The 12,987-nt window shown below is 38.1% G+C and overlaps 1 protein-coding gene across 1 annotated transcript in view; it reads left to right on the forward strand.

Annotated features, from left to right (window-relative positions):
* LOC147833832 (uncharacterized) overlaps positions 1–12,987 on the forward strand; it is an 863,518-nt gene that overhangs the window by 92,326 nt on the left and 758,205 nt on the right. The gene's annotated exons all lie outside the window — the stretch shown is intronic.

Consider the following 12,987-nt stretch of genomic DNA (forward strand, 5'->3'; position numbering starts at 1 on the left):
TTTTAAATACATGTTGCATGTACATGTATTGGGTTACTCTGCATTCCACTAGAAGGTGGTATGCATACCACAGTTTGAGCCCCACTGCTTCAGATTATGAAATTGCTCTTCACATATGGAAAAACTGATTTCACTCAAAAGTTTCTTTAATGGCATCATAGAAAAAACCCTGTTGGCTTCTCAAAGGCACCTTTATTTTTAAGACTTTATGATTTAGAGCTATTCGTTATGTTTTAAAAGTTATTATTCCAACAAGTTCCCAGGTGATCCATTAGGAGTTTAACATAATAAAACATCCCTGTCCCTGTAGGACATCAAGTGCAGTTTTCTTCTGAAAGGCCTAAAATGAGACATCTAATGTTCAGCCTTGTGATTTGTTTATAATCTCTCCATCCTTGGTGTTTTAGCAAAAAGCCATTGACATTAAAATGACAGGCGTTCCCCATCAGACGGAACATTTCGGCTGTGGCTCATGATTGATGTTTGTACATCTTGTTGTTTTAGACTAATAAGAGAACACATTGAGCTGAATCACAGTTCTTCTGGCTTCAGCATTTTCTGTCCTACAGGTCAGACAGCTGTGTGATTTCCTGAAGTGTATTTACTGGAAGTCACTAATAATACTTATAAATAGCCTTCATGACCGATTATTTCCCCAGTTTAATTAATCTTTTTGCACATAATTTCTATTTGAATGTATGCTATTTTATAATATTCCAACAAATAAAACAAAAATTAGTATTTTTATATTGTCAAATAAGTATTATTATGCATCAAAGTTGCATTAGCACTTTAAAAGGCATATACAGTCGTTCACCCAAAACTGAAAGTCTGCTAATAATTTGCTCAACTATTTGTTTGTCCAATATGCAAGTAACTTTTTTCTTCTCTGTCAGAGAGTGTGTTTCATAAAATGCAAGTCAATGACTACCCGCACTGTAGTTTACAAAATAAATAAATAAATAAATACATTTATCAGGCAAAATCAATATATTTTGGCTCATTACGAAACACTGTGCCCTTATTAAGTGTGGTTTATTCATAAACTAATTTCGAGATGATCACGTGCTTATAATCAACACGGCTGGCTCCTTGTTAGCTCCGTAATCAGCCCTATTAGATGATTACGGAAGCATTATAAATAACCAGAGTTTTTCACTCCAGTTATCTTCGTCTTGAAGCTCTCCCCCTTTCCACCTCTACATCCTCCCACTTTTTCTGATTGGGCGACACGGTGGCCCAGTGGCTAGCACTGTTGCCTCACAGCAAGAACACCGCTAGTCCAACCCATCGGGCTGGTTGGTGTTTCTGTGTGGAGTTTGCATGTTCTCCCCGTGTTCGCGTGGGTTTTCCCCGGGTTCCCCGGTTTCCTCCCACCGTCCAAAAACATAAACCATAGCCAATCGACTAAAACAAAGTATCACCCAATACAACCTGAGTTTACACTTCTCACGGTGACAAGCAGGGGAGTTCTCGAGACCTACCTGACCTCGAATTCCCCTCTCGCCCTTCTAACGGGAGGGAGCCCTGGGCTCGAGGATATTACGAGCTCAGGGCTCTCTCCCGGGACAGCATGCCAAATACGCTTTATTGATTATCAGCTAAGTGTGAACTCTTGAAAGCTAAACGATCATTTACAGCCTTCTTACCTTTAATCCACAGCTCTAAAGGTAGTGCAATGCTCCCAAAACCAAACCTATCACTTATTTTATAGATGTTAGTATTTATTTATTCAATACTAGTACTTGTTAAAGGGATAATTCACCCAGAAATGTAAACGCTGTCATCATTTACTCACGCTTGTCACAAATCTGTTAAACAGGAGTGTTGGGTTGGCGCAATAGCCTAGTGGTTAGTGTGCTGACATATGGTGCAATAGCATGTCAGGGCGTCGCGAGTTCGAATCCTGGCTCAACGACATTTCCCTACCCCCCCCCTCTCTCTCTCTCTCCCACTTCACTTCCTGTCTCAATACTATCCTACTAATAATAAAGGCAAAAAGGCCAAAACTAAATCTTAAAAAAAAAAAAAAAAACAGGAGTGTTGGGTTGGCGCAATAGCCTAGTGGTTAGCATGCCGACATATGGTGCAATAGCACATCAGGGTATTGCGAGTTTGAATCCTGGCTCAACGACATTTCCCTACCCCCCCCCCCCCTCTCTCTCTCTCTCCCACTTCACTTCCTGTCTCAATCCTATCTAATAATAAAGGCAAAAAGGCCAAAACTAAATCTTAAAAAAATAAAAAAAAAACAGGAGTGTTGGGTTGGCGCAATAGCCTAGTGGTTAGTGTGCCGACATATGGTGCAATAGCATGTCAGGGCGTCGCGAGTTCGAATCCTGGCTCAACGACATTCCCCCCCCCCTCTCTCTCTCCCACTTCACTTCCTGTCTCAATACTATCCTATCTAATAATAAAGGCAAAAAGGCCAAAACTGAATCTTAAAAAAAAAAAAACAGGAGTGTTGAAAACCTGTAACCACTGACTTCCATAATATGCGTTTTCCTTAGTATGCAAGTCAATAGTTACAGATTTCCACCATTCTTCAAAATATCTTCTTTTATGTCCAACAGAAAAATGAAACCCAAAGGCATAGGCATTGAGTAGATGTTTATTTTGAGTGAACTTTTAACCTGAACCATTAATCCTGAGTCTGTTTGCTTCATAAGATCTGAATGTACCATCAAGAGTTTATTTTATGAGCCTTAAAGTGGCCGCAGTCGCATTTTATGAAAACAAACACAAGTAAAAAGTCTTCTACTTGTTCTTTGCAACACTATTTAACAGTATGATTACCTTTAATAATCAATTAAGAATAAAGAAACGTCACTAGCGAATATCTCATCAGCGATTTAACTCTAAAAGCTGCCTAAAGTTTCTTTGGGAATCCTGCACACAAAAATCTTCGACTAGAGATGCCCGTGTAGATTCTTAGCGTTGCTCTATTGTTTCCCCCCCTCATATTGCTTCCGTTGAGCTTCTGAATAAAAGGTGTACTTACTCTCTGCTGATGTCAACTAATGCGTTTGTGCATGCTCAGAGAAGTGACAGCATTTCTTCCTGCAGCAGGTGTTGCCATGGTTCCTTGACCCTTCTTCTACCTGCGCGTAATTAGATATGTAACAAGCCAGTCTTTGAAATGCAGATTCGCCTGGTTTGTCAAGTTTGATCTGGTGCACAAAAGCAAAGCAGGTTGTTTAATGGAACAAACAAATTCATACGTTTCAGTTTAGTTTTTTTCCCCCTCTCAAAGATCTCTTTCTGAATAGATCTCTCATAGGGACAAAGAGCTGCGCTTTTCATCTGCAGGTTTTTATATGCAGTACGAACACGTCCAGAATATGGCCGGTAATTAATCGGAGTGGATATTATATGCTTTGGCACGGAAGCAAAACCTCTGATGAGGCCTTTTCTCCATTAAATAGACAGGCTTTTTGTCTGAGGGGCAGGACGGATAAAAGTCTGAGGCCACAAGTGAATCTTTTTTATGCATTTAGGACAAAAAGGTTCATTTGGAAACGATGCTGTCAGCATATCAATTCCAGTAAAAAGTTGAATTGAAGAGTATGACATGAATTTGAGATTGTCTTAGTATTTGGTGCTTCTCACTGACTGTGTTTAAATGGACATCAGTAATCAAATTATTTGCCTTCATGAATAAGACAATAATATGATTAAGGTACAGTGCATCCAGAAAGTATTCATAGTGCTTCACTTTTAAACATTTTTTTAATGTTAGTTTATTCCAAAATGGATCAAATTCATTCATTTCCTCAACATTCTACACACAATACTCCATAATGAAAAATTCACATGTGCATCAGTGTTCACAGCCTTTGCTCAATACTTTGTTGATGCACCTTTGGCAGCAATTACAGCCTCAAGTCTTTTTGAATATGATGCCACAAGCTCGGCACACCTGTCTTTGGGAATTTTTGCCCATTCCTCTTTGCAGCACCTCTCAAGCTCTATCAGGTTGGATGGGAAGGGACTGTGTACAGTCATTATCAGATCTTTCCAGAGATGTTCAATAGGATTTAGGTCTGGGCTCTGGCTAGGCCACTCAAGGACATTCGCAGAGTTGTTGTGAAGCCACTCCATTGATATTTTGGTGGCACGCTTCCTGCTGGAAGATGAATCGTCGCCCCCAGATTGAAGTCAAGAGCACTCTGAAGCAGGCTTTCATTCAGGATGTCTCTGCACATTACTGCATTCATCTTTCCCTCTATCCTGACTAGTCTTTCAGTTCCTGCTGCTGAAAAACATCCCCACAGCATGATGCTGCCACCACCATGCTTCACTGTAGGGATGGAATTAGCCTGGTGATAAGTGGTGGCTGGTTTTATCCAAATGTAACCCCTGGCATTCACTCCAAAGTGTTCAACTTTAGTCTCATCAGACCAGAGAATTTAGTTTCTTATGGTCTGGAAGTCCTTAAGATGCCTTTTGGTATATTCCAGGCGGGGAGTGGCTTCCGTCTGGCCACTCTATTATACAGGCCAGATTGGTGGATTGCTGCACAGATGGTTGTTCTTCTGTAAGGTTCTCCTCTCTCCACAGAAGAAGGCTGGAGCTCAGACAGAGTGACCATCTAGTTATTGATCACCTCCCTGATTAAGGCCCTTCTCCCCTTATCACTCAGCTTAGATGGCCGGCCAGCTCTAGGAAGAGTCCTGATGGTTCCAAACATCTTCCACTTACGGATGATGGAGGCAACTGTGCTCATTGGAACTTTCAGAGCAGCAGAAATGTTTCTGTAACCTTCCCTTGTGCCTCGAGACAATCCTGTCTTGGAGGTCTACAGACAATTCCTTTGTCTTCATGCTTGGTTTGTGCTTTGACATGCACTGTCAACCCTGGGAGCTTATATAGACAGGTGTATGCCTTTTCAAATCATGTCCAGTCAACTTAATTGACCACAGGTGATCTCCAATGAAGCTTAAACTCCAATGAATTAAATGATCAGTGAAAACAGAATATGAGCTCAATTTAGAGCTTCACGGCAAAGGCTGTCAATACTGATGTACATGTGATTTTACCGCTTATTTGCTTTTTATAAATTTGCAGCAGTGTAAAAAACTCTTATTTCACGTTGTCATTATTGGGGTATTGTGTGTTGAGAATGCCTTTTTCTTTGGATTTCAATAATTTATTAGTAAATGTTGAGCTATGATTAATAAATGCTGTTCATTACTATTTTTAGTAAATACACGAACTAATGAAACCTTGGTAGTACAAACTCTTCTATGTGGTCTCAGGCTTCAGCACCATTCTTGATATACAGCAAATTGTGTGAACATTATCTAGAGCAGGGGTCTCAAACTCAATTTACCTGGGGGCCGCAGGAGGCAAAGTCTGGGTGAGGCTGGGCCGCATAAGGGATTTCACAAAAAAAAGTCCTCAAATGTCATTATTAACAGTTTTAATTATTTCTTCTGAACATGAAGTGTCCTGAACATTAATAGAACATTGAGTGAAGATTATGAACAGTTCTTCTGAACATGGCATCTTTTGCCTACTTCTTGCTGCCAGAGACTTGACAGCGCTTCTTCTCACAAATCTGAACCACATTTGGCTTTAGAGCGGAAGCAGTTGAGACTCTCAGTATGGCTTGAAGATGATCATCATTAAGTCTAGACCTGTACTTTGACTTATTGAAGTCCTAGGGAAAAAAGTGGGGGAACTCACTCAAAACTTCCATTCCCTCACCTAAAAAAAAGGCGTATATATGTATAAATAAAACACCCCCACCCCACTCCAGTCACATCAGTCTGTACCAGTCTGTATCTACCTATAATATCAACACAATCTCACGGCAATTCGTAACTTTTTCATTTAGTGGCTAATTTGTATAAATTCGTACGATCTAATTCGTACAATTTAGTACGATTTGCTTATCCCCCAATGACGGTTGGGGTTAGGGGTGGGGTTAGGTGCCATGCCTCCTTTTAAAAATCGTACCATTTCGTACGAATTAGCCACTAAACTGGCAAAACTTAAAATACTTACGTTTTCTAGTGAGATCAGGCGGATAATATATATAAGATGCAGGCAGGCACGTGCACACATAGGGCTCAACCTGTTCAGAGCACATGCCCTTTTTAGTCTTGCATAGAAAGTGCCCTTTCAAAATGATCAAAAGTGCCCCCGCGACGCGACACACCCTCGGTCCCGCCCTTCAGTAGGCGCGCGATAACACCGCTCTTGAGTACGCGCGCGACAACACAGCTGATCAGAACGCACAAGCGCGCTGTGTACGCATAGAATCAGCGGAGCGGGGAGCGCTCTCTCTCCCCGCTCCGCTGATTCTGTCAGAGTACAGCGGTCGGCGCGGGCCACAAAATATTGCACTGAGGGCCGCGAGTTTGAGACCCCTGATCTAGAGGATTTCCTTCAACAATGCCTCTCTTTTATGCATGAATCACAGTGTACAGTACAGATGATCCTTTCTTTGATGTTACATTACAAATGCATTATTTTTTGTGTCTAAAAGGCCTAAAATGAGACGTCTTATGATATTATTCGGCCTCGTCGTTTGTTTTCTTCCTCTGTGAAATGTCAAACAAAAAGCCATTGCTGCTGCTGACATTCAAATGACAGACGTTACCGTTCAGACAGCGAGTTTCTGCTTTAGCAGTGTTGTGCGTCTGTGGCAAATGATTAATGTTTCTGCAGGGTGTTGTTGTAGAGGGAGTAATAGGAGAACATGTCCTCCAATGTTCAGCGCACAAACACACAAACAGCAATGCGTCTCTTTCAGCGCTCTTCCATCCAATCTGTCAGCTTGCTGGAGTTGTGTGGTTTGAAAGATGCTAATGGGTGTAGTTACCATTCCTGCCAGCGGGGGCAGCATTAACTAGCAAGTGTTGACCCTGAGCATGTTTACTTGGACACGAATACTCAGATTTTAATTCAGTTAAGACAATACTTTAATTAAGAGTCTACCTATATGTAAATAGCCATGTTTACCATGTAAACCTTGATCAAACTATTACCGTTTGGTACTTTACACTACATTTTGCAGCTGGACGCACACACGGCAGTTGTCAGCCATTTGACGTTAAATAAGAGAGAATGGCTTCAAGTAAAAGCACATTTGTGGTGCGAGCGAGAAATGGTGACTATGCTGAGAATAATGGACATTATGAAGTGCTTTTGTCATGGTTGCCTGAATGAAAAGTTAGTGAATGAAATGGCAGAGGTGGCCTTTTAGTGTGAGAAGTTAACTGCAGTTGAACTTGTAAAATAAAAAAAATTAAACACCCAAAATCGCATATGGTTCTGTGATGAACGCCAAGTGGCGTGAAACGCCAGAGGAAACTAGCTCTGAATGCTGGCGTAATGATGATGTTAACCAAACCATGTGCTATAACATGTAAAACAGGAACATAAAAAGATCATTTAAAACGCAACACATGAAACACCTTTATCATATTATTATCTTATTCAGATATACTCTAAATAAAAGATCCAGAGAATAAAATAAGCTGCTTGAAAATAAACTCTAGAACTGTAATTCAGTGCAGGCCAACACATATCAGTGATTCAGCATGTACATTTAATCATGTTAAAGAGGTTTCATATGTATTAAATAGATTGTAAACCTTACCATTTTGTTGGAGTGCAGTAAGTGCACTATTCTGTGTTACTGAATGGCTGTATTTCAATTTCATGCTCACCTAATGTTTACAATACTATAATATTTATATTATTTGCTAATTAATAACTTCAGGTAGAACTCTGAATCTGCATCTCATTTCGGAGGCTGTTACTGTCCACCTAAGGTCGCATAGCGATCACGGAGGCGTACTCTGAGAGCCTTCCTGACTGAATGAATGAAATACGCTGTTTTCCACCAAGGCAACTCAAGGTGATGAAATATAATTGGCTAAACTGGCAGTGGGCGGGTTAAAAGAACCAAAACAGAGACAGACGTTCTGGCATGGAAAGCACATTTTCAAAGCAGATTATCTGACTTCAGCATTGTTTTTAGATAAGCAAGACTGTTCACTTGGCATGTTTCTTAAATATCTGCAAGCATATTAGGGATTTAGAAGTCAAAAACTACATAAAGTACCTTTAAGGCAAATAATTTGATTACTGATGTTCAAGTAAACATAGTCACCGTTTGAATGTGACCGATGCAACACAGGCTCGAGATAATGTGCCCAGCACTGCATTTTTGACAACCAAAAAAAAAAAAAAAAACAGAATGTAATGGAATGTAATGGGGTTCTAGTTCAGCAAAAGATGGCTCTAGAACCCAGGTAAAACCCATAAAACAAGTATTAGATCATAGTAAAAGGATGCAGCTGTAAGGTTTTTCTCCTCTATTCTACTTTTGAAAACACTATCAGTTGGGTTTAAGAAAGATGCCAGGTGGGCCAGTCGATATCAAGCTGATATATTATCCACAATGACAAGCCTCTGGTGAACTTACAAGAACTAGCACATATAAGAAAACATGATTACATATTTGAAATTTTCAAAAATGTACACAGCACTCTATAGTGGGTTTGTGAAACTAAAACTGCAAGCAAACGTGGCCCAGGGTACATATTTCTTGGTTCTCAATGATGTAGCCATAGACACATATCTCCAATAAGCCTGAGTTGCACGGATGTGAATGAAAGGTGGCGCTTGAGTCGAATTCGATGATATTTAAAAAAAAATAATGACAACTGTTGCATAATTCAGAAGAGGTTGTAAATTTTTTGAGCAGATCTTTATGGACACTTTTAAATGTGACTGATGCAACATAGACTCATTGGTAAAATGTGCCCAGGGCTACATTTTTGAGAACCGAGAAATATGTTCGCAAGTGAACCAGGGTTCAGCGAAAGATGAAGAAACCACGTAAAATGAAACTCATAAAACAAGTATGAAATAGAGGTAAATTCACACAGATGTGATGGCTTTTTTCTAGTTTGCCTTTGAAAACACTATTAGTTGGGTTGAAGGAAGGTGCCAGGTGGGTCAGTCGATATCAAGCTGATATATTAGCGAAAAGCTAGCTGCACAAAAAAGATGTTGAGATTGGCAGAAATTTACACAGCGGCCTCTGGTGGACTTATGAGAAATGGCACGTATGAGAAAAGTGATCCAATTGAATATTTAAGATTATGAAAAATGTACACAACGCCCTCTAGTGGATTTGTAAAATAACAAAAAACTGCAAGCAGGCATAGTGCAATGTACATATTTCTCGGTTCTAAAAAATGTATCCCTGGACACATATCGAGATGGACTGATGTGAATGAACGGTGACACAGGTAGAATTCAATGACATTAAATAGTGGCAACTGTTGCATATTTCAGTTGAGATTGTTAATATTTTAAGCCAATCTTTATGAGTCGTATTTATGCCATTATCGTCCCCTCTTTGACTTTTGATATGCTGTCGAGCTCTTTACAATTCACATTTGCCCACAAGGAATTACTCATCTTTAAAAGAACTAAAAAAGCCCTGAATATGAACTAAAAGGTCTCTGAATATGTATTAATAGCCTGGAAGGGAGATGATAGGCTTTTTTAAATGACAGTTGTGCAGAAGAAGAAATGTATGATGGGAAAACAAATGCTCTCATTCATTTTCTGAGGTGTAAGATGCTCCCAACTGTGTAAAATGCCCTTTTAAATGTATTCTTCAAAGATATATTTTGATTAAAAATTTCATAGGGGTGATTTAAGGTAAGCTAAAAAAAGTAGAAACTTCAACTAAATTTAGGTTTTATCTGCTGGAAATGTTGCTGAAGGTCAGTGGAAGTTGAAAACTGCCGGTTCTGCTGTTGAATTTTCCATTCTTTCATGGCAAGATCTTCAGAAATGGTTTAATTTAGCTAATGGAAGTGAGCGACGTGTAATACAATTTGCTTGTTGCCTCATTTTCAGCCCATTTTCTGTTATCTATTATTCAAATGACCAGGACAAGAAATCACAGTGTTCTGCCCAGTTTCATTTATCATTATGCTGTTATTTTGGCATATATTTCCCTGCGGCTTTTAATTTTGATAATGCAATATACAGACTAGTATTTAATGCAAAATGTATTGTTTGTTTGTCCTCATGGCCTTTCCTCTAAAGCATTTGGTGTCATCATTTCTCACGATTCGTTTCTGCGATGAGATCAAATATGTGACACTGGACCAAAGAATAAATAATTAAATACAATAAATACAAACAAACAAACAAACAATGAATAAATAAATAAATAAATAAATAAATAAATAAATAAATAAATAAATAAATAAATAAATAAATAAATAAATAAATAAAAATAAATAAAAATAAATAAATAAATAAATAAAAAGTAAGTTGCACGGGTATATTCTAGAAATTCATTGTATGAGTCAAAATTCTAGATTTCCATTTTTATGTTGAAAAATCATTAGAATATTATGTTAATATCATGTTCTATGAATTTTTAAAATGCGATATACCAAAACTATTTTTAATTAGTAAAATGCATTGCTAAACCCTTAATTTAACCAACATTTTAAAAAGGCAATTTCATCAATATACCGCAGGGGAAATAAGAATTGAACATGTCATGGTTTTCCTGGGAATAATATTTCTAAAGGAGCTGTTGACATGGAATTGAACCAGATTTTTCTAAAAACCCAAACAATACAACTATAAAACTACAACAAAACAAAAAAAATCTGAAAAATGAGTTCTGTGTAAACAGTGGCATGACACAAGGAGAAAGTGCTCAACTACTGAACTGAATTCAATGTTAAATTGGTGATGGCAGCTTAAAGACACCTATGGAGATTGAAGTCACATGCATTGCTCAGGTGTGAGTTTTTCACAGACTTTAGCAAAGTTTAAAAATCTTGATGTTCTGTGGAACTCATCTATCAATCTGATCTTTATGTTGTATTTCCTATTGGATTCAAGTCAGGTGATTGGCTGGGCCATTCTACAGCTTGATTTTCTTTCTCTGAAAGCATTTCAGAGTTTCCTCGGCTGTGTTTTGGGTCATTGTCTTGCTGAAATGTCCACCCTGGTTTCATCTTCATCCTCCTGCTAATGTTGGTCTGAAGCAGCAGATATTTATTTACCCCTAGAAAGGGCAGAGGGTTGCTGAAGAATACTGAGAGATTTCAGCTGCTAACTGGGCTCCACATGTCTTTCTACACCTTCCTTTCTTTATGTGTTCGATACTTTTTCTCTGCATCATTTCATTTTATTACACATAACTTAATTTGTAAACTACTTAGATTTGTTTTCTTTGCATACATGGATTTTTTTGGTTGTTACCAATATCAGGGGAAAATTTCATGTCAACAGCACCTTTTTAACTATGTTTTCTGAGAAAAATGGAGAAGTGTTCAGTACTTATTTTGTATTTAGTTGTTTTGAACTACAGATTCAAGATTTGTAATACCCTGACCTAATTTTGTCTTATGCTAACAAACCATTTATTAATGGAAAACTTATGCATTCAGCTTTATGTTTGTTTCGACAATGTTCTGGACAATGTTAAGAGCCTTGTTAGTTCTTGGTCTCAAATTGATATTAGTTTTGTGGTTCAGGGTCACATACAGTTGTCAGAATTATTAGCCCCCTTTGAATTTGGTTTCTTTTTTTAAATATTTCCCAAGTCATGTTTAACAGAGCAAGGAAATTTTCACAGTATGTCTGATAATATTTTTTCTTCTGGAGAAAGTCTTATTTGTTTAATTTCAGCTAGAATAAAAGCAGTTTTATAATTTTTGAAATTATAAAAATTAGTAGCCCCTTTAAGCTATATATTTTTTCGATAGTCTACAGCAGGGATTTCCAAACTTTTCAGCCTGCGACCCCTAAAATAACAATGCCAGTGACTCGCGACTCCCAATATCCTCTGAGGTGGTTATAAATACAGAAACCTAGCATGCAATGATCCCAGGCCACCCCCCTTTCATTGTCCCATGACCCCTCAAGGGGGTCCCGACCCCCACTTTGATAACCATTGGTCTACAGAACAAACCATTGTTATACAATAACCTGCCTAATTACCCTAACCTGCCCAATTAACTTAATTAACCTCGTTAAGCCTTTAAATATCACTTTAAGCTGTATAGAAGTATCTTAGAAAATATCTAGTCAAATATTATTTACTGTCATCATGGCAAAGATAAAATAATTCAGTTATTAGAAATGAGTTATAAAAACTATTAGGTCAATGAATGTGTTGAAAAAAAAAACTTCTCTCTGTTAAACAGAAATTGGGGAAAATTAAATAGGAGTGCTAATAATTCAGGGGGGCTAATACTTTTGACCAATTAAATATCAAATCTCAAAAACGCTTCCCTTCTCAAATTTAAATTTTCTTAATTGTACACATCAACTATACATTAATACTGATTACACTTACAGCCATTCTCATTCAATTAAAACTGTATTTTTAAGCTTTAATGGCACAAGTGATTCTTTGAGCAGGCTGAAGGAACGATTTGTAGTCGTTCCCAGTCTTGATTTAAAGACTCGCTTCCATATAGTGACACATTTCTGAGTGAAACAGGATATTCAGCCACAAAAGATGTAGGACGGAACTCGGTTTTGCTCTCTTGGGATTTTATTGGATTGTAGGAAAGTGGCTTTTGTTTATCTGACTCGCTGTTGTCAGCGGGAAAGAGAGGTGGTCAGATTCTGATGAAAGATTAAAGCATTTTTTCTTTGATACATCACAGTGGGTCTATTTTTAAAAAGGAAGGAGAAAGCTTCCGGTGACTTGTTATTGACGTCAAAAGCTGTCTGTCAGTCAAAACCCCTCTTACAGTCAAAACCAAAGAGCTTCTCATAGTAAAATCAGATGCAAATCCCAGATAAAACATGTTTTTTTGGGGGAATATTTTCATTTTACCTCAGGGTTTTCTGTGTTAGAGAGAAAACTCTTTAAACACTTGTTACAATCATGAAATGAATAAACTACTGTACAGTTTCTGTTTTAAATATTTCCCAAATGACGTTTAACAGCAAGGAATTTTTCATAGTACTTAA

This window comes from Danio rerio, chromosome 14, assembly GCF_052040795.2.
Source record: "Danio rerio strain M-AB ecotype USA chromosome 14, GRCz13ab, whole genome shotgun sequence".
NCBI classification, from domain to species: Eukaryota; Metazoa; Chordata; class Actinopteri; order Cypriniformes; family Danionidae; genus Danio; species Danio rerio.